This window comes from Pseudophryne corroboree, unplaced genomic scaffold (assembly GCF_028390025.1).
Source record: "Pseudophryne corroboree isolate aPseCor3 unplaced genomic scaffold, aPseCor3.hap2 scaffold_550, whole genome shotgun sequence".
NCBI lineage: Eukaryota > Metazoa > Chordata > Amphibia > Anura > Myobatrachidae > Pseudophryne > Pseudophryne corroboree.
In genome coordinates this window covers 22938-48849 of record NW_026970150.1, presented here as the reverse complement: position 1 = coordinate 48849, position 25912 = coordinate 22938, and the positions used below count along the sequence as shown (strand labels likewise).

The window sequence follows — 25912 nt, the reverse complement described above, 5'->3', positions numbered from 1 at the left end:
CCTAATACTGAAGCACCCCCAAACAACAAACCAAATGCAACAACTAGTGCAAGCATTCCTGGGGGAAGGCCTGCAGCAGATGGATTTGCATATGGTGATGTCATCCAAGCAGTGGGTCAAAGTTGGCTTCAACCCTCGTCTGCATATGAAAAGAAAAAAGGGATGTGCAGGGCATGGCGGCCTTTTGCGGCGCTTGGATGACCCCTAATTCACATTAAACACCTCCACCCTCCTTCGGTGTGGGGCTCATGTTGGCTATGCCCCAGCCCCTGAAGCATTCAAGCTGATTTCTTGCAGAAGCTGGGCACTGTAACAGCTCCAGAGCTGCTCTGTAAAGCATGTAAAAGGGTGAGGGCCCTGCAGCACTACCTGTAGTTTGCATTGACGTTGGAAGGCACAAAGTAAGCAGACAGGAGAGGTCATAATAGTGCGCAAGGGCATAGAAGGGAGCGGCTCAAGAAAAGAGAAGTGGAAACAGACAGCAAACTAGGCTGGAGAGAGACCTGAGACAAAGAGATCTGAATTATACGAGAGCCGACCAGGGGAAACACAAATTATGCAGTCAAGTTTCTTACATTTGGGGAAATCGCAAGAGCAGCACACCCAGAGTGCAATGGGTGAGCCTTGCCCTGGGAGAAGCACCTTCATGATCATAGTATCTCACCTGGCAGGTAAGTAGGAGTTGGGCTAGAGCTGGGTAGGGTCGCTGCTCGGGCACTTCCCTGTCAAGTGAAGGAGATCCAACTGAGTCAGCACAAGGGAACTCTCGAAAGAAGAACAAGGCTAGAGGAAGATCTGAGACAAAGAAATCTGACTTTTACCAGAGCTGACCAGAGGAAAGCACAAACACAGTCCCCCACTACCACAAATAATGAAGTCGAGTTTCCCACATTTGGGGAAATCACAGGGGTCAGCATACCCAGAATGCAATGAATGAACCTCACCCTGGGATAACAGTCTTCATTACCATGATATCTCCTATGCAAAATAAGTATGATTTGGGATAGGGCTGGGGAGGGCCGCTGCTCAGGCACATCTCTGTCAAGTAAAGGAGATTCAACTGAGGCAGCACAAGGGAACTCTCATCTGGGGACAACAACTGCAGGGAGAACACATATTTTCAGATGAACATGGGAGGGCAGAAGGCTGCCTAATACTGAAGCACCCCCAGACAACAAACCAAATGCAACAACTAGTACAAGCATTCCTGGGGGAAGGTCTGCAGAAGACGGATTTGCATACAGTGATGTCATCCAAGCAGTGGGCAAAAGTTGGCTGGAACCCTCATCTGCATATGAAAAGAGAAAAGGGGTATGCAGGGAATGGCGGCCTTTTGCGGTGCTTGGATGACCCTTAGTTCGCATTAAATACCCCCACCCTCCTTCGGTGTGGGGCTCATGTTGGCAATGCCCCAGCCCCTGAAGCATTCAAGCTGATTTCTTGCAGCAGCTTGGCACTGTAACAGCTCCAGAGCTGCTCTGTAATGCAAGTAAAAGTTTGTGGGCCCTGCAGCACTACCTGTAGTTTGCATTGTGCATTGGAAGGCACAAAGTAAGCAGACAGGAGGAGAAGTCAGGATAGTGCACAAGGGTATAGAAGGGAGGGGCTCAAAAAAAAAGAAGTGGAAACAGACTGCAAACTAGGCTGGAGAGAGACCTGAGACAAAGAGATCTGAATTATATGAAAGCCGACCAGTGGAAACACAAATTATGCAGTCAAGTTTCCCACATTTGGGGAAATCACAGGGGCAGCACACCCAGAGTGCAATGGGTGAGCCTTGCCCTGGGAGAAGCACCTTCATGATCATAGTATCTCACCTGGCAGGTAAGTAGGAGTTGGGCTAGAGCTGGGGAGGGTCGCTGCTTGGGCACCCCCCTGTCAAGTAAAGGAGATCCAACTGAGGCAGCACAAGGGAACTCTCGAAAGAAGAACAAGGCTAGAGGAAGATCTGAGACAAAGAAATCTGACTTTTACCAGAGCTGTCCAGAGGAAAGCACAAACACAGTCCCCCACTACCACAAATAATGCAGTCAAGTTTCCCACATTTGGGGAAATCACAGGGGTCAGCATACCCAGAATGCAATGAATGAACCTCACCCTGGGAGAACAATCTTCATGACCATGGTATCTCCTATGCAAAATAAGTATGATTTGGGATAGGGCTGGGGAGGGCCGCTGCTCAGGCACATCTCTGTCAAGTAAAGAAGATTCAACTGAGGCAGCACAAGGGAACTCTCATCTGGGGACAACAACTGCAGGGAGAACACATATTTTCAGATGAACATGGGAGGGCAGAAGGCTGCCTAATACTGAAGCACCCCCAAACAACAAACCAAATGCAACAACTAGTGCAAGCATTCCTGGGGGAAGGCCTGCAGCAGATGGATTTGCATATGGTGATGTCATCCAAGCAGTGGGTCAAAGTTGGCTTCAACCCTCGTCTGCATATGAAAAGAGAAAAGGGGCGTGCAGGGCATGGCGGCCTTTTGCGGCGCTTGGATGACCCCTAGTTCGCATTAAACACCTCCACCCTCCTTCGGTGTGGGGCTCATGTTGGCTATGCCCCAGCCCCTGAAGCATTCAAGCTGATTTCTTGCAGAAGCTGGGCACTGTAACAGCTCCAGAGCTGCTCTGTATGGCAAGTAAAAGGGTGTGGGCCCTGCAGCACTACCTGTAGTTCGCATTGTGCGTTGGAAGGCACAAAGTAAGCAGATGGGAGAAGTCAGGATAGTGCGCAAGGGCATAGAAGGGAGCGGCTCAAGAAAAGAGAAGTGGAAACAGACAGCAAACTAGGCTGGAGAGCTCTTCTGTCTATATTTTGCAAACCTGCTCTTGTCCTCTCCAGCTGCTCCATGTAGATTTGACGTCTGGAAAGGTGCATAACCCACTGACAAGCAGGCACACTCCTGCATGAGTTTTCTCTCTCACTAGCTGGATGATACACAATCATTTGCATGTGCTCCACCTCCGACACACCACCCACCCAACCACCCAGTGACCAGAGCCACCCACAAGCCAACTGGCTCCGTGATTTAATTTGCACAGTGTAGTCATCCAGGCAGCATGTCCTTCTCAATGGAAGGATCTCTGGTTCCATGGAATCTTCCACATTGGAATGCTGCGGAATAAAAAGGATTTAAATATTCAGCTTGCTAGCATTCAATGTACCTGCGGCTTGGCTTTAGCACATTGGTCTTCATCCTGTGGCCCTCCAGCTGCTGTGAAACTACACATCCCAGCATGCCCTGCCACATTTTTGCTATTAAGGTATGCTAAAACTGAGGCAGGGCATGCTGGGATGTGTAGTTCCACAGCAGCTGGAGGGTCGCAGGTTGAAGACCCATGTTCTAGCATGCCTGTTCTATGATGCATGTACCGTGATGTCACAATCAGCTTGGAATGGGGTGTCGAGCAGGCATTTGCTGACAGCCACTTGAGGGAGACACACATCAGGAGATGCAGCATATCGGAGGTCTTCGATGCCTTTCCAGCAAATGCACACCACCTGCTGCTGGTCTGGACACAAAACAATGCCCACAATCGAAGTCCCAAAATGCCCAACTACAGGATTCATGTAAGTAGTTAATTTAGGAATGAATTTAGAAGTAGGAAATTAAGTTAGTTCACAAGTACATTCAAATTCAGATCTAAAGTCTAGGTAGGCCTCACGTCCTGGCAGCCCCCAGCACTTAAAAATGCCTTGATTAGAGGTAGAGAATTGAATGTAGATAAAAAGTAGACACAAAATAAGACTCCACAGAGCAGTTATCAGGTGTCTTTATCAATTGTTGCATTTAAAAAATCAAGCAATTAGGGAACACAATGTTGCAACAATGTAACCCTATTTGCAAAATAGTACTAAATAAGTTTGTCGATGTAAGACATTTGCAAAGGCGCATCCAAAACACGCTGAAAAATGCAACTGAATCTGTTTTTGGAGGCTAGAATAGGAAATGAGCATCGGTCCTACAAGTACTGAAAGCTCTTCTCCCTTCTCCCTTTTCTGAAAAGCCATTTAATATATGGTTCCCAGATAGGGGACATATCAGATATTGCCTTTCAAAAGCAGCAAATATCATACCACTTCTATTGCCATCAAAGATAAACATTGATTGTTTTCAGATATTGGATTGAAAAAGCAGTCTTTATTGACATAAAGAAGCAAAAAAACATACATAAACATTACACACATAAGTACCGTGTTGCAGCACAGCCAAAACACAATACAAATGCTGTCGGTATAGTACAGTTCAAGAACTACAGCACAGGCCAGCCTACACTATAAATCATGAACTGCACTATACATTTAAACAATACAATAATACAACAGTTAATAAGGCTATGGGTGTGGAGTGTAAGAGGGTGAGGGAATCACAAGCCCGAAGCTTTATTGAAAGACAGACACATATAAAGGGAGGATTAATAAATACAAAGATATCCTTTACTATAGAATGTAGTCCAATCCGGTCTTTCAACTCTTCCACAACTGAAAAACGGATAGTGTTCCCAAGCCTTCCATCCTGGAATATCTTCAGTCTCTCGCCAATGAAGAAAACAATCCCTCCAGCAGACTCTTCAACCACGATACAAGATCACAGCCAAAAGGGCGAGAAGCAACTACACTTGCGTTTAACCAAAATGGCTAAAACTTAGTGAAGGAAAGTGCAGTGCACCAAAACATAAGCTGACACAATCATGGAGAATGCGCCAGCATATATGCTCTTCTATCTATATTTTGCAAACCTGCTCTTGTCCCCTCCAGCTGCTCCATGTAGATTTGACGCCTGGCAAGGTGCATAACCCACTGACAAGCAGGCACACTCCTGCATGAGTTTTCACTCTCACTAGCTGGATGATACACATTCATTTGCATGTGCTCCACCTCCGACACACCGCCCACCCAACCACCCAGTCACCAGAGCCACCCACAAGCCAACTGGCTCCGTGATTTAATTTGCACAGTGCAGTCATCCAGGCAGCATGTCCTTCTCAATGGAATAATCTCTGGTTCCATGGAATCTTCCGCATTGGAATGCTGCGGAACAAAAATGATTTAAACATTCAGCTTGCTAGCATTCAATGTACCTGCGGCTTGGCTCTAGCACATGGGTCTTCATCCTGTGGCCCTCCAGCTGCTGTGAAACTACACATCCCAGCATGCCCTGCCACAGTTTTGCTATTAAGGTATGCTAAAACTGAGGCAGGGCATGCTGGTATATGTAGTTCCACAGCAGCTGGAGGGTCGCAGGTTGAAGACCCATATTCTAGCATGCCTGTTCTATGATGCATGTTCCGTGATGTCACAATCAGCTTGGAATGGGGTGTCTAGCATGCATTTGCTGACAGCCACTTGAGGGAGACACACATCAGGAGATGCAGCATATCGGAGGTCTTCGATGCCTTTCCAGCAAATGCACACCACCAGCTGCTGGTCTGGACACAAAACAATGCCCACAATTGAAGGCTCAAAATGCCCAACTACAGGATTAATGTAAGTAGTGAATTTAGGAATGAATTTAGAAGTAGGAAATTAAGTTAGTTCACAAGTACATTCAAATTCAGATCTAAAGTCTAGGTAGGCCTCACGTCCTGGCAGCCCCCAGCATTTAAAAATGCCTTGATTAGAGGTAGGGAATTAAATGTAGATAAGAAGTAGACACAAAATAAGACTCCACAGAGCAATTATCAGGTGTCTTTATCAATTGTTGCATTTAAAAAAATCAAGCAATTAGGGAACACAATGTTGCGACAATGTAACCCTATTTGCAAAATAGTACTAAATAAGTTTGTCGATGTAAGACATTTGCAAAGGTGCAAACAAAACACGCTGGAAAATGCAACTGAAATTGTCCCTAGTTTAAAAAAAAAAAAAAAAAAAATTGATCAACTCCATTTATTTAGTATGATATCCCAGGTGATAGGATGCCGGCAGTCAGAACAACATACTTTATTAAATAACACATCTCAAACTACCATACCCAGGATTCAAACCTATAACCTGTTGAATTCTAATCAAACACCCTACCTATTGAGCTATTTGATCCTGCATAAAAATTGTGAACATTATATGAAGCTATTGGTACTTTGAAAAAAAAAGTATCAGCATTACAACGCAGCAGATCCATGCAGTTTGCAGCCACACACTACATGTATCTGCTCAGCCACAATGCTGATTATTTCTTCACAAAGTACAAGGTGAGCTCCAAACAGAATTCTCTAGCTTAGAATTATGCCAAACCTAGAAGTCGGGCCCCCCACCCTGGGATCCCCCAGAGGGAGGCCTGCACCATCATGCGGCAGGCTTGTCCGTTTTGGAAGCAGGCTGATGGGCAGCCCAGGCTTGCTTCAGTCTGGGCTTGGCAGGTCTGGAAGCATGAGCTTGCTTTGGGTATGCCTGACCTTGGGTACGCTTTACCTTGAGGATGAAAGGGCCAAGGGAAAGTACTTTTAGCCTTCTGCGTGGTAGGAGCCATACTAGGTTGGCAAGCTGTTTTAGCAGTAGCCAGATCAGCTACAATCTTATTGAGGTCTTCTCCAAAGAGAGTGTCTCCCTTGAAAGGAAGCACCTCCAGGGTTTTCTTGGAATCCATATCCACCGACCAGGATCTCAACCAGCTGTATAAAGTATTACCTTGGAACTGGCTCTCCACTCCCCATTATCTGGTTATCATGGCTTCCTCCGCCAGTGTCCAGACTCGCTTACTGAAGCTCGGCCACTTCTTCCTAGCAGCAGGCTCCTGGATCACTGGGCAGCAGAGGTGCTTGGGAGCCGGAAGGGGGCGGAGCAATCAGGCAGGCAGTTGCAGTGCTGCCCAGCTATCTGTGGTGTGAGAAGAAGCAGGGGCACCCCACCGCTGGCAGTGCTGCAGCTAGCGGTGGTGGCAGCGGCGAGGCTGCTGGGCTGGGTCTTGAAAAAGGTGGAAAGAAGGGTGTTACGGCATGGAATGTACAAACTGCGAGACCCTGCTGGTAGCGCCTTTGTCTATTTAGTAGGAAGGGCACGTAACAGCCGGAGGGCAATGGAGGAAGCCCCTTTAGGGCTGGAGCCCGGCGGCAACTGACTCCGTTGTCTCTGGCAGTTCCGCCCCTGGACTAGAGGAATGGTCAAGAACATGGCAACATTTAATGCCAAAAAATGCAAAATCATACACGTCTCAAAAATACAAAGGCTAACTATAATATTAAGGGCATTATAATGGCAAGAGGAAAGCTATCTAAGTATTACTATTTCAGGTGAGCAATGTAACAAAGCAATAGGAAAGGCAAGTCAGATGCTTGTTTGCATAGGTAAAGAACCAGTAGCAGAAAAAAGTAATACAGGTTGAGTATCCCATATCCAAATATTCCGAAATACGGAATATTCCGAAATACGGACTTTTTTGAGTGAGACTGAGATAGTGAAACCTTTGTTTTTTGATGGCTCAGTGTACACAAACTTTGTTTAATACTCAAAGTTATTAAAAATATTGTATTAAATGAACTTCAGACTGTGTGTATAAGGTGTATATGACACATAAATGAATTCTGTGAATGTACACACACTTTGTTTAATGCACAAAGTTATAAAAAATATTGGCTAAAATGACCTTCAGGCTGTGTGTATATGGTATATATGAAACATAAATGCATTCTGTGCTTAGATTTAGGTCCCATCACCATAATATCTCATTATGGTATGCAATTATTCCAAAATACAGAAAAATCCGATATCCAAAATTCCTCTGGTCCCAAGCATTTTGGATAAGGGATACTCAACCTGTAATGCCACTGTATAGGTCCTTGGTACAGCCACATTTAGAATCCTGTGTTCAGTTCCAGAAGCCATATCTCAAGCGCCTTGAGTCCTGTTGGAGAAAGAGCACTATATAAATAAATAGTATCAAAATTTGTTTCACGGCACCCCTAGGCCAAAGTTGTTTTTATTGAGAAATTCAGAAAAAAATATAAAATTAAGTAAATTGTGTTTATAGCATGTCATCCTCAGGTTCAGTTATGTTGTGAGGGAATGGTTTTGCCAATTTAATAAAGTATAAAATAAGAATTTACTTACCGATAATTCTATTTCTCATAGTCCGTAGTGGATGCCGGGGACTCCGTAAGGACCATGGGGAATAGCAGCTCCGCAGGAGACTGGGCACATCTAAAGAAAGCTTTAGGACTAACTGGTGTGCACTGGCTCCTCCCCCTATGACCCTCCTCCAAGCCTCAGTTAGGATACTGTGCCCGGACGAGCGTACACAATAAGGAAGGATTTTGAATCCCGGGTAAGACTCATACCAGCCACACCAATCACACCGTATAACTTGTGATCTGAACCCAGTTAACAGTATGATAACAGAGGAGCCTCTGAAAAGATGGCTCCCAACAATAATAACCCGATTTTTGTAACAATAACTATGTACAAGTATTGCAGACGGATTGTCTTGCACTTGGGATGGGCGCCCAGCATCCACTACGGACTATGAGAAATAGAATTATCGGTAAGTAAATTCTTATTTTCTCTAACGTCCTAAGTGGATGCTGGGGACTCCGTAAGGACCATGGGGATTATACCAAAGCTCCCAAACGGGCGGGAGAGTGCGGATGACTCTGCAGCACCGAATGAGAGAACTCCAGGTCCTCCTCAGCCAGGGTATCAAATTTGTAGAATTTAGCAAACGTGTTTGCCCCTGACCAAGTAGCTGCTCGGCAAAGTTGTAAAGCCGAGACCCCTCGGGCAGCCGCCCAAGATGAGCCCACTTTCCTTGTGGAACGGGCTTTTACAGATTTTAGCTGTGGCAGGCCTGCCACAGAATGTGCAAGCTGAATTGTACTACAAATCCAACGAGCAATAGTCTGCTTAGAAGCAGGAGCACCCAGCTTGTTGGGTGCATACAGGAGAAACAGCGAGTCAGATTTCCTGACTCCAGCCGTCCTGGAAACATATTTTCAGGGCCCTGACAACATCCAGCAACTTGGATTCCTCCAAGTCCCTAGTAGCCGCAGGCACCACAATAGGTTGGTTCAGGTGAAAACGCTGGAACCACCTTAGGGAGAAACTGAGGACGAGTCCTCAATTCCGCCCTGTCCGAATGGAAAATCAGATAAGGGCTTTTACAGGATAAAGCCGCCAATTCTGACACGCGCCTGGCCCAGGCCAGGGCCAACAGCATGACCACTTTCCATGTGAGATATTTTAACTCCACAGATTTAAGTGGTTCAAACCAATGTGACTTTTGGAACCCAAACTACATTGAGATCCCAAATTGCCACTGTAGGCACAAAAGGAGGCTGTATATGCAGTACCCCTTTTACAAACGTCTAAACTTCAGGGACTGAAGCTAGTTCTTTTTTGGAAGAAAATTGACAGGGCCGAAATCTGAACCTTAATGGACCCCAATTTCAGGCCCATAGACACTCCTGTTTGCAGGAAATGTAGGAATCGACCCAGTTGAATTTCCTCCGTCGGGCCTTACTGGCCTCGCACTACGCAACATATTTTCGCCAATTGCGGTGATAATGTTTTTGCGGTTACATCCTTCCTGGCTTTAGATCAGGATATGGATGACTTCATCCGGAATGCCTTTTTTCCTTCAGGATCCGGTGTTCAACCGGCATGCCGTCAAACGCAGCCGCGGTAAGTCTTGGAACAGACAGGGTCCTTGCTGGAGCAGGTCCCTTCTTAGAGGTAGAGGCCACGGATCCTCCGTGAGCATCTCTTGAAGTTCCGGTTACCAAGTCCTTCTTGGCCAATCCGGAGCCACGAATATAGTGCTTTCTCCTCTCCATCTTATCAATCTCAGTACCTTGGGTATGAGAGGCAGAGGAGGGAACACATACACTGACTGGTACACCCACGGTGTTACCAGAGCGTCTACAACTATTGCCTGAGGGTCTCTTGACCTGGCGCAATACCTGTCGAGTTTTTTAATCATGTGGACGACTTCTGGGTGAAGTCCCCACTCTTCCGGGTGGAGGTCGTGCTGAGGAAGTCTGCTTCCCAGTTGTCCACTCCCGGAATGAATACAGTTGACAGTGCTATCACATGATTTTCCGCCCAGCGAAGAATCCCTGCAGCTTCTGCCATTGCCCTCCTGCTTCTTGTGCCACCCTGTCTGTTTACGTGGGTGACTGCATGATGTTGTCCGATTGGATCAACACCGGCTGACCTTGAAGCAGAGGTCTTGCTAAGCTTAGAGCATTGTAAATGGCCCTTAGCTTCAGGATATTTATGTGAAGTGATGTATCCAGGCTTGACCCTAAGCCCTGGATATTCCTTCCCTGTGTGACTGCTCCCCAGCCTCGCAGGCTGGCATCCGTGGTCACCAGGACCCAGTCCTGAATGCCGAATCTGCGGCCCTCTAGAAGATGAGCACTCTGCAACCACCACAGGATGGATACCCTTGTCCTTGGTGACAGGGTTATCCGCTGATGCATCTGAAAATGCGACCCGGACCATTTTTCCAGTAGGTTCCACTGGAAAGTTCTTGCGTGGAATCTAACGAATGGGATTGCTTCGTAGGAAGCCACCATTTTTACCCAGAACCCTTGTGCATTGATGCACTGAGACTTGGTTCGGTTTTAGGAGGTTCCTGACTAGCTCGGATAACTCCCTTGCTTTCTCTTCCGGGAGAAACACCTTTTTTCTGGACTGTGTCCAGGAACATCCCTAGGAAACAGAAGACAAGTCGTCGGAACCAGCTGCGATTTTGGAATATTGAGAATCCAATCGTGCTGCCGCAACACTACCTGAGATAGTGCTACACCGACTTCCAACTGTTCCCTGGATCTTACCCTTATCAGGGAATCGTCCAAGTAAGGGATAACTAAAATTCCCTTCCTTCGAAGGGATATCATTTCGGCCATTACCTTGGTAAAGATCCGGGGTGCCGTGGACCATCCCTACAGCAGCGTCTGAACTGATAGTGACAGTTCTGTACCATAACCTGAGGTACCCTTGGTGAGAAGGGTAAATTTTGACATGAAGGTAAGCATCCTTGATGTCCCGAGACATCATGTAGTCCCCTTCTTCCAGGTTCGCAATCACTGCTCTGAGTGACTCAATCTTGAATTTGAACCTCTGTATGTAAGTGTTCAAAGATTTTAGATTTTAGATTTAGAATCGGTCTCACCGAGCCGTCTGGCTTCGGTACCACAATAGTGTGGAATAATACCCCGTTCCCTGTTGCAGGAGGGGTACCTTGATTATCACCTGCTGGGAATACAGCTTGTGAATGGCTTCCAAAACTGCCTCCCTGTCAGAGGGAGACGTCGGTAAAGCCGACTTTTGGAAACGGCGAGGGGGAGACGTCTCGAATTCCAATATGTACCCTTGAGATATTACCTGAAGGATCCAGGGGTCTACTTGCGAGTGAGCCCACTGCGCACTGAAATTCATTGAGAACGGGCCCCCACCGTGCCTGAGCTTGTAAGGCCCTAGCGTCATACTGAGGGCTTGGCAGAGGCGGGAAAGGGTTTCTGTTCCTGGGAACTGGCTAATCTCTTCAGCCTTTTTCCTCTCCCTCTGTCACGAGCAGAAAAGAGGAACCTTTTGTCCGCTTGCCAACAAAGGACTGCGCCTGATAATACGGCGTCTTATTTTGAGAGGCGACCTGGGGTACAAACGTGGATTTCCCAGTTGTTGCCGTGGCCACCAGGTCTAAAAGACCGACCCCAAATGTCCCCTTTCAAAGGCAATACTTCCAAATGCCGTTTGGAATCCGCATCACCTGACCATTTTACTGGTAGAATTGGACAACGCACTTATACTTGATGCCAGTCGGCAAATATTCCGCTGTGCATCATGCATATATAGAAATGCATCTTTTAAATGCTCTATAGGCAATAATATACTATCCTTATCTAGGATATCAATATTTCCAGTCAGGGAATCCGACCATGCCAACCCAGCACTGCACCTCCAGGCTGAGGCGATTGCTGGTCGCAGTAAAACACCAGTATGTGTGTGAATACATTTTTGGATACCCTCCTGCTTTCTATCAGCAGGATCATTAAGGGCGGCCATCTCATGAGAGGGTAGAGCCCTTGTTCTTACAAGCGTGTGAGCGCCTTATCCCCCCTAGGGGGTGTTTCCCAACGCACCCTAACCTCTGGCGGGAAAGGGTATACAGCCAATACTTTTTAAGAAATTATCAATTGTTATCGGGGGGAAACCCACGCATCATCACACACCTCATTTTATTTCTCAGATTCAGGAAAACTACAGGTAGTTTTTCCCTCACCGAACATAATACCCCTTTTTGGTGGTACTCGTATTATCAGAAATGTATAAAACATTTTCCATTGTCTCAATCATGTAACGTGTGGCCCTACTGGAAATCACGGTTGTCTCTTCACCGTCGACACAGGAGTCAGTATCCGTGTCGGCGTCTGTATCTGCCATCTGAGGTAACGGGCGCTTTAGAGCCCCTGACGGCCTATGAGACGTCTGGACAGGCACAAGCTGAGTAGCCGGCTGTCTCATGTCAGCCACTGTTTTTTTTTATACAGAGCTGACACTGTCACGTAATTTTCAACAGTACATCCACTCAGGTGTCGACCCCCTAGGTGGTGACATCACTGTTACAGACACTCTGCTCCGTCTCCACATAATTTTTCTCCTCATACATGTCGACACAAACGTACCGACACACATCACACACACAGGGAATGCTCTGATAGAGGACAGGACCCCACTAGCCCTTTGGGGAGACAGAGGGAGAGTATGCCAGCACACACCAGAGCGCTATATATATATACAGGGATAACCTTATATAAGTGTTTTTCCCCTTATAGCTGCTGTATGTTTTAATACTGAGCCTAATTAGTGCCCCCCTCTCTTTTTTTAACCCTTTCTGTAGTGTAGTGACTGCAGGGAAGAGCCAGGGAGCTTCCCTCCAACTGAGCTGTGAGGGAAAATGGCGCCAGTGTGCTGAGGAGATAGGCTCCGCCCCCTTTTCGGCGGCCTTATCTCCCGTTTTTCTGTATATTCTGGCAGGGGTTAAATGCATCCATATAGCCCAGGAGCTATATGTGATGTATTTTTTGCCATGTAAGGTATTTTTATCGTGTTTTATTGCGTCTCAGGGCGCCCCCCCCCAGCGCCCTGCACCCTCAGTGACCGGAGTATGAAGTGTGCTGAGAGCAATGGCGCACAGCTGCAGTGCTGTGCGCTACCTTATTGAAGACAGGAACGTCTTCTGCCGCCGATTTTTCCGGACCTCTTCGCTCTTCTGGCTCTGTAAGGGGGCCGGCGGCGCGGCTCCGGGACCCATCCAGGCTGGGCCTGTGATCGTCCCTCTGGAGCTAATGTCCAGTAGCCAAGAAGCCCAATCCACTCTGCACGCAGGTGAGTTCGCTTCTTCTCCCCTTAGTCCCTCGATGCAGTGAGCCTGTTGCCAGCAGGTCTCACTGAAAATAACAAACCTAAACTAAAACTTTCACTAAGAAGCTCAGGAGAGCCCCTAGTGTGCACCCTTCTCGTCGGGCACAGAAATCTAACTGAGGCTTGGAGGAGGGTCATAGGGGGAGGAGCCAGTGCACACCAGTTAGTCCTAAAGCTTTCTTTAGATGTGCCCAGTCTCCTGCGGAGCCGCTATTCCCCATGGTCCTTACGGAGTCCCCAGCATCCACTTAGGACGTTAGAGAAATAATTTTAATTGGTCCTGGACCACCAAACTATGCTACCAGTGCAAGAACCCCAGTTTGGAAACTACTGCCATAAAATAAACCTTTTTTGTTTTTTTTAAACTACATGTAATACACCTTAGATCTCAGTTCCTAAAAGGTTTTAAACCCTTGCATACAGTAAACTACACATATTTAAAAATCCTACACCGGGCACAAGTGCTCACGGGCCAATTTCATGGCAGTCTCGGATAGGAGGGCATTGTGGATTCACCAAGGGAATGCTGATGCTGACTCCAAGAAGCCTCTTCAAGATCGCAGGAGCAGAGTCCTCTGCTTCTGCCAAATCAACTGCATGACGCTGGGGCTCTCCTGCAGGAGCCCACACCAGTGGGGGGCACCAGGGGCGGAACTACTGGCAGGGCAGGCAGTGCATTGCACTGGGGCCCCGCCGCACTCAAGGGCCCACAGCCGCCGGCATTACAATGAGTCACAATGACTCATTGTATCATGCCGCAGCCGCACACCAGCGCTCCCGTCGGGTCTGCGTCCTGCGACTCCCGCCGCCCGCCCGTCGTAATGAACAGATCAGGCCAGGGCACTATGGGCAGCAGCCGCAGCACCAGACACGCTGCCGCCTCTGTAACACACGAAGAGGGAGGAGGGTCGCTTGGAGATGAGAGGAGCAGCGGCACGGGGGGGAGGAGGAGGAGGAGGGAGGTGAAGGAAGGAGCCGCAGCAGCGCTTTGTTTCTGGTGGAGGCGCTGCTGCTGCCCCTCTGCTTCACTATAGGCTGTCTTCCGAGAACAGCCTATAGTGAAGCAGAGGGGCAGCAGCTGCAGCGCCTCCACCAATAACACAGCGCTGCTGCGGCTCCCTCCTCCACCTCCCTCCTCCTCCTTCTCTACTGCCCGGGAATCGTCAAGCTGCACGAGGAGCCTGAGCCAGCGGAGAGGGTAAGTATAATTCTTCTTTCTTTCTTTCTTTCTTTCTTTCTTTCTTTCTTTCTTTCTTTCTTTCTTTCTTTCTTTCTTTCTTTCTTTCTTTCTTTCTTTCTTTCTTCTCTTTCTTTCTTGGGACTGCCTGCCGCTATGTGTAAAAAGGGGGAATCTGCCTGCCGCTATGTGTAAAAAGGGGGAATCTGCCTGCCGCTATGTGTAAAAAGGGGGAATCTGCCTGCCGCTATGTGTAAAAAGGGGGAATCTGCCTGCAGCTATGTGTAAAAGGGGGGAATCTGCCTGCAGCTATGTGTTAAAAGGGGGAATCTGCCTGCAGCTATGTGTAAAAAGGGGGACTGCCTGCCGCAATGTGTAAAAAGGGGGAATCTGCCTGCCGCTATGTGTAAAAAGGGGGAATCTGCCTGCAGCTATGTGTAAAAAGGGGGACTGCCTGCCGCAATGTGTAAAAAGGGGGAATCTGCCTGCCGCAATGTGTAAAAAGGGGGAAGCTGCTTGCCGCAATGTGTAAAAAGGGGGAATCTGCTTGCCGCAATGTGTAACAAGGGGGAATCTGCCTGCCGTAATGTGTAACAAGGGGGATGCTGTCTGCCGTAATGTGTAACAAGGGCACGCTGTCTGCCATAATGTGTAACAAGGGCAAGCTGTCTGCTGTAATGTGTAACAAGGGCAAGCTGTCTGCTGTAATGTGTAAAAAGTGTACGATGTCTGCCATTATGTGTAACAAGGGCAGGCTGACTGCTGTTATGTGAAAAAAGTGTACGCTGTCTGCCGCTATGTTTAACAAGGGCAGGCTGTCTGCCGTTATGTGTAAAAAGTGTACGCTGTCTGCCGCTATGTTTAACAAGGGCAGGCTGTCTGCCGTTATGTGAAAAAAATGTACGCTGTCTGCCGCTATGTGTAACAAGGGCACGCTGTCTGCCGTTGTGTAAAAAAGGGGGATGCTGTCTGCCGTAATGTGTAAAAAGGGGACGCTGTCTGCTGTAATGTGTTAAAAGAGGACGCTGTCTGCTGTAATGTGTAAAAAGAGGAATCTGTCCGCCGTAAGGTGTAAAAGGGTCTCTACCTGGTGTAGTGGTGCTACTGTGCGGCGTAATTTGAATAATGGAGACTACTGTGCACCGTTTTATGAATTGGTATTATTTTGTGGCCACACCCCTTAACCACGAAGCCACGCCACTATGTTTTTTTGCGCGCGCCTACGGCGCGCACTGCCCCTGTTTTGCATGCAGGGGTGGGGCTCCAATGCCGTTTCTTGCACACACTGCTAAAATGTCTAGTTACGGCACTGTTGCTAGGTATCCACTTCCCTGAGCAGGCCCCCCTCACCAGATCCTCTCCAGGGGTGAGGGGGTGGACTTGGATGGGATGGGATGGGGGGGGGGCCCAAGCCATTTTGTCGCACATGGGCCCACTGCTCGCTAGTTCCGCCACTGGGGGGCACGTCTAAAACTCTTCAGTCAGTTCTGGATTCATTCGGACCTGGACTCGTGGGTTTTACAAATAGTGTCCCAAGGGTACAAACTGGGGTTTAAAGAAGTTCCCCCTCACCGATTGTTCAAATCAGCCTTAGTCAGCAGATAGAAGGTTTTTATTCAAGCCTCTTCGTGGTCCCGAAGCCGGACGGCTCAGTCAGACCAATCTTAAATCTGAAATCCCTTAATTTCTACCTAAAGAAATTCAATTTCAAGATGGAATCTCTCAGGGTAGTGATCTCCAGTCCGGGGGATAAAGGAGATTTCATGGTTTTGGTAGACATAAAGGATGCCTACTTACATGTTCCCATTTAGCCACTGCATCAAGCTACCTGAGGTTTGCAATTCAGGATTGTCATTACCAATTTCAGACGTTGCCGTTTGGTCTGTCCACGGCTCCGAGGATTTTCACCAGGGTGATGGCGGAAATGATGGTTCTCCTTCGCAAGCAAGGAGTCACAATTATCCCGTACTTGGATGATCTCTTGATAAAGGCTAGATCCAGGTACCAGTTGGTGCAAAACATCTACTCTCCCTGACAGTTCTTTAACAACATGGTTGGCTCCTAAACTTGCCAAAATCGCAGTTGGTACTAATGACGCGGTTGTTGTTTTTGGGAGTGATACTGGACACAGAAGAGGTTTTCTTCTAGTGGAATGGCTCTGGAGATCCAGAGTCTGGTCAAACAAATTCTGAAACCAGCAAGAGTGTTAATCCATCAATGCATTCGGTTGCTGGGGAAGATGGTTGCGGCCTACGAGGCCATTCAGTTTGGCAGGCTCCATGCCAGAGTGTTCCAGTGGGACCTGTTGGACAAGTGGTCCGGATCCCACCTACACATGCACCGGAGGATAATCCTGTCTTCCAAGACCAGAATCTCACTCCATTGGTGGCTGCACAGTTCTCACCACCTAGAGGGGCGATGGTTTGGGATCCAGGACGAGATCCTAGGGACCACGGATGCAACCCTCCGAGGCTGGGGAGCAGTCACACAGGGGGAAAACATCCAAGGAAGATGGTCAAGTCAGGAAAGTTGTCTCCACATAAATGTTCTGGAGTTAAGGGCCATTTAATAACTGCAGACACAGTACGCACTGGGACGGGTGCCCAGCATCCTCTACGGACTAAGAGAAAAGGATTTACCAGTAGGTATTAAAATCCTATTTTCTCTAAAGTCCTAGAGGATGCTGGGGACTCCGTAAGGACCATGGGGATAGACGGGCTCCGCAGGAGACATGGGCACTTTAAGAAAGACTTTAGTTCTGGGTGTGCACTGGCTCCTCCCTCTATGCCCCTCCTCCAGACCTCAGTTTGATACTGTGCCCAGTGGAGACTGGGTGCTTTTCAGGAGCTCTCCTGAGCTTTCTGACAGAAAGTATTTTGTTAGGTTTTTAATTTTCAGGGAGCACTGCTGGCAACAGACTCCCTCATCGAGGGACTGAGGGTAGAGAAGCAGCCCTACTCTCTGAGTTGCAAGGTCCTGCTTCTTAGGCTACTGGACACCATTAGCTCCAGAGGGATTGGTACGCAGGATCTCACCCTCGCCGTCCGTCCCAGAGCCGCGCCTCCGTCCCCCTCGCAGAGCCGGAAGATAGAAGCCGGGTGAGTATGAGAAGAAAAGAAGACTTCAGAGGCGGCAGAAGACTTCATGATCTTCACTGAGGTAACGCACAGCACTGCAGCTGTGTGCCTTTGCTCCCATACACCTCACATACTCCGGTCACTGTAAGGGTGCAGGGCACAGGGGGGGCGCCCTGGGCAGCAATATAAACCTCTTTCGCAAAAATATAACATATATACAGCTGGGCACTGTATATATGTATGAGCCCCCACCAATTTTACAGTTTAAGCGGGACAGAAGCCCGCCTCCGAGGGGGCGGGGCTTCTCCCTCAGCACTCACCAGCGCCATTTTTTCTCCAAAGCACCGCTGAGAGGAAGCTCCCCGGACTCTACCCTGCTTATACCACGTTAGACAAGAGGGTTGAAAAGAGGGGGGGGGGGGGGGCACATAATTCGCAAATTACATACAGCAGCACTACTGGGCAAACATTAAGTTACTGTTTTATTCCTGGGTTATATAGCGCTGGGGTGTGTGCTGGCATACTCCCTCTCTGTCTCTCCAAAGGGCCTTGTGGGGAAACTGTCTTCAGAAAAAGCATTCACTGTGTGTGTGTGTGGTGTGTCGGTACACGTGTGTCGACATGTCTGAGGAAGAAGGCTATATTAGAGAGGAGCGGGAGCAAATGAATGTGGTGTCTCCGCCGACAGCTGATTGGATGGATATGTGGAATGTTTTAAATGCTAGTGTAAACTCATTGCACAAAAGATTAGACAAGGCAGAAGCTTTGGGACAGTCAGGGTCTCAACCCATGCCTGATCCTATGTTGCAGGGACTGTCAGGGTCTCATAAGCGCCCACTATCCCAGTTTGTTGACACAGATACCGACACGGATTCTGACTCCAGTGTCGATTACGATGATGCAAAGTTACAGCCAAAATTGGCAAAATCCATTCGATTTATGATTATGGCAATAAAAGATGTTTTGCACATCACAGAGTAACCCCCTGTCGCTGACAAGAGGGTACATATGTACAAGGGAAAGAAGCCTGAGGTAACCTTTCCCCCCTCACACGAGCTGAACGAGTTATGTGAAAAAGCTTGGAAATCTCCAGATAAAAGACTGCAGATTTCCAAAAGGATTCTTATGGCGTATCCTTTCCCATCAACGGTTAGGTTACGATGGGAATCCTCCCCTAGGGTGGACAAAGCATTAACACGCTTATCTAAGAAGGTAGCCCTCCCGTCCCAGGATACGGCTACCCTCAAAGAGTGTGCTGACCGCAAACAGGAGATTACCCTGAAGTCCATTTATACACATTCAGGTACCTTACTCAGACCGGCAATTGCGTCGACCTGGGTGTGTAGTGCTGTAGCGGCATGGACAAATGCCTTATCTGAGAGGATGGATAGCCTAGACAAGGATACTATTTTATTGACCCTGGGGCATATAAGAGATGCTGTCCTATATATGTGTGTATGCAAACTACCGGTGGTGCTGCAGGGCCCACACCCTTTTACTTGTCTTGTAGAGCAGCTCTGAAGCTGTTACAGTGCCCAGCTGCTGCAAGAAATCAGCTTGAATGCTTCCGGGGCTTGGGCATGGCCAACATGAGCCCCACACCGAAGGAGGGTGGGGGTGTTTAATGCAAACTTGGGGTTATCCAAGCGCCGCAAAAGACCGCCATGCCCCGCATGCCCCTTTTCTCTTTTCATATACAGATGAGGGTTCCAGCCAACTTTGGCCCACTGCTTGGATGACATCACCGAATGCAAATCCGTCTGCTGCAGACCTTCCCCCAGGAATGCTTGCAATAGTTGTTGCATATGGTTTAATGTCTGAGGGTGCTTCAGTATTAGGCAGCCTTCCGCCCTCCCATGTTCATCTGAAAAGATGTGGTCTCCCTGCAGTTGTTGTCCCCAGACGAGAGTTCCCTTGTGCTTCCTCAGTTAAATCTCCTTAACTTGACGAGGGTGTGCCCGAGCAGCCGCCCTCCCCAGCCCTTTCCCAACACATACTTATCTTGCATATGAGATCTCTTGATCATGAAGATAGTTCTCACAGGTTGAGGTTCATCCTGGCCCCGCTCCCCGCTGGAGAGCGCTGATGAGGACAGCAGCGGGGCTTCAGCAGCAGGGTGAGTATGTGTGGCCAGAGACCTCCCTTCCCATGTGCAGGCCTGCAGAGTGTGCCGCGCAGGATGGGGCATGTGACACTCTCCCTCCCTGGGGCTCTTCCAGATGTAGCTCCTCAGCAGTATTTTTCCCGGGCTGCGCGGCGCTCTCCCCGACTGGCATCCGCCCTGGAACACTGCCTTCCTCAACGCAACATCAGCAGGGGCCCCGGGCCTCATCACCATCCCAGGTCTTTCTCATGTATGTATCATGTATGTGTGTGTGATATATGTATGAATCATATATGTTTGTGATAGATATATATATATATATATATATGTGTATATATATATATATGTATCTATCTATCTATCTATCTATCTATCTATCTATCTATCGTATGTGTGTGTATATATGTATCTATCATGTATGTATGTATCTATCTTGTATGTATGTGTTCTATCTATCTATCTATCTATCTATCTATCTATCGTGTGTGTGATATATGTATGTATCTATCATGTATGTGTTATATGTATGTATCACACCTTCCTCTATACATATACATACATACATACACACACCTATATCTGTACGTACACTGACATACACACACCAACATCTACACATAAACACGCTGACCCCTAAACGTACACCAACGTACCCACATGTGAATCTATACATACATGTGCTGACACCTGGACATACACTGATGTACCCACACCTAACATCTATACATACACATGCTAACAACTGGACATATACAGACGTACCCACATTTGCATCCATGCATATATAGATGTAGGTGTGTGTACGTCAGTGTACGTCCAGGTGTCAACGCGTGTATGTATAGATGCAGGTGTGGGTACGTCTGTGTATGTCCAGGTGTCAGAATGTGTATGTATAGATGCAGGTGTGGGAACGTCAGTGTAGGTTCAGGTGTCAGCGCGTGTATGTATAGATGCAGGTGCTTGTATGTCCAGATGTCAGTGCATGTATTTATAGATGCAAGTGTGGGTACGTCGGTGTATGTCCATTTGTCAGCGCGTGTATATATAGATGCAGGTGCTTGTATGTTGGTGTATGTCCAGGTGTCAGCATGTGTATGTATAGATGCAGGTGTGGGAATGTTGGTGTATGTCCAGGTGTCAGGGCGTGTATGTATGGATATTAGGTGTGGGTACATCAGTGTATGTCCAGGTGTTAGCGCATGTATGTATAGATGCAGGATAATAATCGCACAGCGTGCCCCCCGCCAACCACAAACCTCCCCCACCCCCCTGTATGACATAAACACAGCTAATTCCACTTACACACAATAATTTCAGTTTGCGACCAGGAGCCGGCAATGTATGTGCACCCAAATGAAGCCACTGTACATGCCCTGCAGGCTGCTATGTACTGCACAGGTGCAACAAATTTAAATGCCCTATCTTTAAAATGGGGCATATTTTACTAAATTAAAAAAACCTGTAACTTTCTGTAAAACCTTAACCCCAAAAGGCACTACACTAACATCGGGGTGTAGAGTTGGATGTTGATCCAAGGCACCAACAGGCTAAAGCTTTGACTGTTCCCAGGATGCCTTGCACCGCCTCCTCTATAACCCTGCCCAGTGGCGTAACTAGACCTTTGTGGGCCCCATAGCAAAATTCTGAATGGGCCCACCAGCACTCAACAAGAATGAGTGGCGTTTGGGGTCAGAAAAGTAGAGGGGAAGGGGTCTGACAGAGTAGGGGGCAGGACATGAATGAATAGAAACTGAGGTGTCCATTATATAAAGAAATACAGTATGTGTGTCTGTGTGTATATCACACACACACATATAAGGGAAATTCAAATGCCCTCAATTATTGCGCCCATTACACTCTGGTTTAGGTGCACAAAGCACCTAAACCTGAATAAAGTAATGGGCGCGATCGTGAAAAGACACCGTTTGGTTGCCCAAATGGGTCTCTTTGCACACATTTCAGCTTGTTTCCCCTGGGGGTAGCGAGCTGAAATAAACATGTCGCACCCGTTGGCAGCAACATTAGAATAGCTGCTGACGGGCACGATTGAGGGAGGAAAGGGACATTTGAATCCAGCCCATAGATGCAATGTGAATATGTAATTTGTACCTTCCTATCTTAAAATGTATATAGTAGTGTATACACTAGAGGTCTTTCCGAACCCCCTAATCCTAACATTGTAATTTGCTTTAGGGCGCACCTCCAATTAGTCTAGTGTTTCGTATTTTCACATTAAATACTTTCTTGCATTGGTTGGTTAAAGATTAGATCGTATATTTTTCTAGATATAGCTGTGCATAGTCTACAAGGCTACATGCTTCTCCCCTAACTAGAGATGTGCAGCGGGCATTTTTCGTGTTTCATGTTTTGGTTTCGGATCCGCAGTTGTGTTTTGGATACGGACGCGTTTTGGCAAAACCACCCTTTCGGGTTTTGGATTCGGGTGATTTTTTTTTAAAACCTCAAACAGCTAAAATCATAGAATTTGGGGGTAATTTTGATCCTATAGTATTAAGCTCAATAACCATAATTTCTACTCCTTTCCAGTCTATTCTGAACACCTCACACCTCCCAATATTATTTTTAGTCCTAAAATTTGCATCAAGGTCCCTGGATGACTAAGCTAAGCGACCCAAGTGGGCAGCACAAACACCTGGCCCATCTAGGAGTTGCACTGCAGTGTCAGACAGGATGGCACTTAAAAAAATAGCCCCAAACAGCACATGATGCAAAGATAAATAAAAAAAGAGGCGCAAGATGAAATTGTAGTGTGTCTCTCCTGCTCAGTGTCAGTTCTCAGTAGTATCCTCATCAGTGCTCAGTATCACTGCTCATTGTCTTGTGCTGCATTGTGGTGCTCAGTATACTAGAGTACATTACTAATAGTCCAGTGCTGCATCTTGCTGCTCAGTGTCAGTTCTAGTATCCTCATCAGTGCTCAGTATCACTGCTCATTGTTTTGTGCTGCATTGTGGTGCTCAGTATACTACAGAACATTACTAATAGTCCAGTGCTGCATCTGGCTGCTCAGTGTCAGTTCTAGTAATCTCATCAGTGCTCCGTATCACTGCTCATTGTCTTGTGGTGCTCAGTATACTACAGTACATTACTAATACTCCAGTGTCTTGTGCCGCATATGGCTGCTGTAGGGTGCTGTGGTAGTGTCCTGTCACTGTGCATATGTCATCATTCCAGTCACAGTGACATACCCTCCAACTGTACCTTTTTAATAGGTACAGTACCTTTTTTTCATGGTCTGTACCTATTTTTGGCTCTCCAAACTTCCATTGAAAGTATAGGAAAAGGGGCGTGACCACGCCCCCCTTTACCCGTGACCACGCCCCTTTTTCTAATTTGTACCGATTTTTGTGTGTAAAATGTTGGAGGGTATGCAGTGATATCTGGTATCTATCTAGTGGTATCTAATTCCAGACATTACCACCGTCTAATTCCAGATATATTACTGGCATATAATTCTACACATTAAAAAATGGAGAACAAAAAGGTGGAGGGTAAAATAGGGAAAGATCAAGATCCACTTCCACCTAGTGCTGAAGCTGCTGCCACTAGTCAAGGCAGAGACAATTCAATGCCATCAACATTATGTAATGATTATACGATACATTATATATCATATCATTGTATGGTTGTAAAATACAACTTAAAAACTTTAATGAATAAATACATAAAGTAGCTTTTATGTAACCTTTTTAAACCTATTAGCATAGACCGAATCTCATCGTGTGTATAGGCCTTTAGTTCAACAACAGCATGGGACCAGTTAGTGTGTTTTGACCACTGCACAGCACCTGGTGTTATATAGTAAGCACCACTATGGCATAGTATACAGCATTATGGGCCTGATATGAGTGTGACCAGCGGTGATGTGGAATGCAGTAGGAGGTGCTGTTTAGTAAGCACCACTTCTATATTCACCATGCAGTATATTGTGTGAATATAGAAGTGTTGGCTGTGTTATATATTAGAGTAATTATTGCAGCTCCCAGCTAAAATTGCAACAATGTAATTTAGTGACAAGCTGCAGAGATTAACCCTTTCTGTGGCTGCTGCACAACCTCTATTCATATCGCTGAATTCAATTAGGGAGATGTTCTCACCCCGTGAGCAAGCGCAGGTATATGCCACACTTATGGTAACATTAGATTTGCAGATATTTTCTTGCAGGGGTGTTTCTAAACAATTTGGCTTCAAATGCGTGCCCCCCACCACCATTGGCATTAAAAATTGTGCCCCTCCCCCATATATATATATATTCCATAGACAAAAAACCTTACGGTTTCACATGTCCCATTAAGGCTTCTTAGACATGATCGAAATTTCAGAAACCTGTTGTAACTCTTCCACTCAAACTCCAAAAAGCAATGAAATTCCGATCATTAAGGCTGACGCCTTAATGGACGTGTTCCTTGCGCAATACAGATATGGTATGCCATCACAGCCTGTGGGTAAGTGCAGATTCAGCACTCTCACAGAGTGACATTGCTGTCACTCACACAATGGTGGAGCTGCTAATTCACAGATTTGAGTGCTCATTGGAATACACACATGCAGTCTATGCAACTGAAGGTCTGAGCAGTTATGTGGTGCTCCCATCCCACACAGTCCTCACAACCATCCCATTCAGTCACCACAACAATCCCACCTTGTTACAACATCCTTCTAACTCCATACATCCATCTCATTTAGAATACACATTTAGCTCCCTCAAACATCTTGGTTAATTGCTAAAACTATAATACCCCATCTACGGTCTATGCATCTACACTTACTTCCCCTATACACCCCCATGCTGCTCTGTCTTCCCCAATCCCTACTGCTGTGTTCTCCCATCTGTGCTAGTTTGTACTAATTTATCTGTACCATCTGTCTTTCCCCACCTGTGCCTTGTCTGTACCACCGTTTCCTTCTCTCTGTGCTGCTCAGTGTTTCCCTCTTCAACGTCACTCTGCCTCCTCCAATACATAGCACACTGTCTTCTCTCCCATCTGCACCAGCTTTCTACCCATCCGTGCCAGTGTTTTCAACCCATCTGCACCGATGTCTCCCTTCCCATACTTGCTGCTTGATCTACCCCCTATCCACACCACTCTTACCCTATTCATATAGCTGTCATCCTGAAGGTAAGTTTCGTGGGTCACTATTGGGGTGGGAGGGGGGTTGCCCTATACAACCCACCCAAGGATTAGGCCTAGCTGCCACCCCCCAAGGGAAGGTAAAAATACTTATCTCCTCCAATGTTGGGACTGTATTCCCCTCATCCATGCTGCTCTGCCTTCCTCATCCATGCCGTTTCTTTCCATCTATACTGCTCTTTCCCCTCCCACATCTGTGCTGCTTTTTCCCCCTCATCCACACGGCACTGTCCACCCATCCATGCAGCTGTCTCCCCACCATCTGTGCCACTGTCTTTCCCCCATCTGTCTTACCTCCCCCCCATCTGTGGGGGTAATTCAGAGTTGATTGTAGATGTGCCAAATTTAGCACATCTACAATCATTTACTCTGACATGCGGCGGGATGCCCAGCACAGGGATAGTCCGCCCCGCATGTCAGGCCCTCCCCCCACTGGGCTCCCGGGTACGCACGCACAGTGCAGCCATTGCGCATTCGCACCCCACAAACTAATTCAGACTGCGATCGCTGCAGTGTATGTCTGGTGCTGTGCATGAATACGTATGTCTGTGTCAGGTACTGCGCGTGTACATGAGTGTGCGTCAGGTGCTGCGCGTGTACATGAGTGTGCATTAGGTGCTGCGCGTGCACATGAGTGTGCGTCAGGTGCTGCGTGTGTACATGAGTGTGCATTAGGTGCTGCGCGTGTACATGAGTGTGCGTCAGGTGCTGCGCGTATACATGAGTGTGCGTCAGGTGCTGCGTGTGTACATGAGTGTGTAAGGTGCTGCATGTGTCAGGTGCTGCGTGTGTATATTAGTGTGTCTGATGGTGTGCGTGTATATGTATGTGTCAGGTGCTGTGTGTATATGTATGTGTCAGGTGCTGCGTGTGTATGTATGTGTCAGGTGCTGCATGTTTATTTTATTGTGTCTGATGCTACGTGTGTGTGTGTCAGGTGCCGCACGTGTATATGTGTGTGTGTCAGGTGTTGCGCGTGTATGTGTGTGTCAGGTGCCGTTCCCCTTCTTCCCATCCCAGCTCTCTCTGTAGAATACA

The 25912-nt window shown here is 47.4% G+C and overlaps 4 non-coding genes across 4 annotated transcripts; all 4 read right to left on the bottom strand.

The window, feature by feature from the left end:
* Positions 1-516: 516 nt before the first annotated feature.
* Positions 517-679, bottom strand: LOC135032655 (U1 spliceosomal RNA). Its single transcript, XR_010228145.1, has one exon. It is a non-coding gene; the product is annotated as a U1 spliceosomal RNA (small nuclear RNA).
* Positions 680-831: 152 nt separating this feature from the next.
* On the bottom strand, positions 832-995 carry LOC135032640 (U1 spliceosomal RNA). The gene has a single exon (XR_010228132.1). It is a non-coding gene; the product is annotated as a U1 spliceosomal RNA (small nuclear RNA).
* A 674-nt stretch (positions 996-1669) lies between these two features.
* LOC135032645 (U1 spliceosomal RNA) lies at positions 1670-1832 on the bottom strand. Its single transcript, XR_010228136.1, has one exon. It is a non-coding gene; the product is annotated as a U1 spliceosomal RNA (small nuclear RNA).
* A 152-nt stretch (positions 1833-1984) lies between these two features.
* Positions 1985-2148, bottom strand: LOC135032622 (U1 spliceosomal RNA). Its single transcript, XR_010228115.1, has one exon. It is a non-coding gene; the product is annotated as a U1 spliceosomal RNA (small nuclear RNA).
* Positions 2149-25912: the final 23764 nt, after the last annotated feature.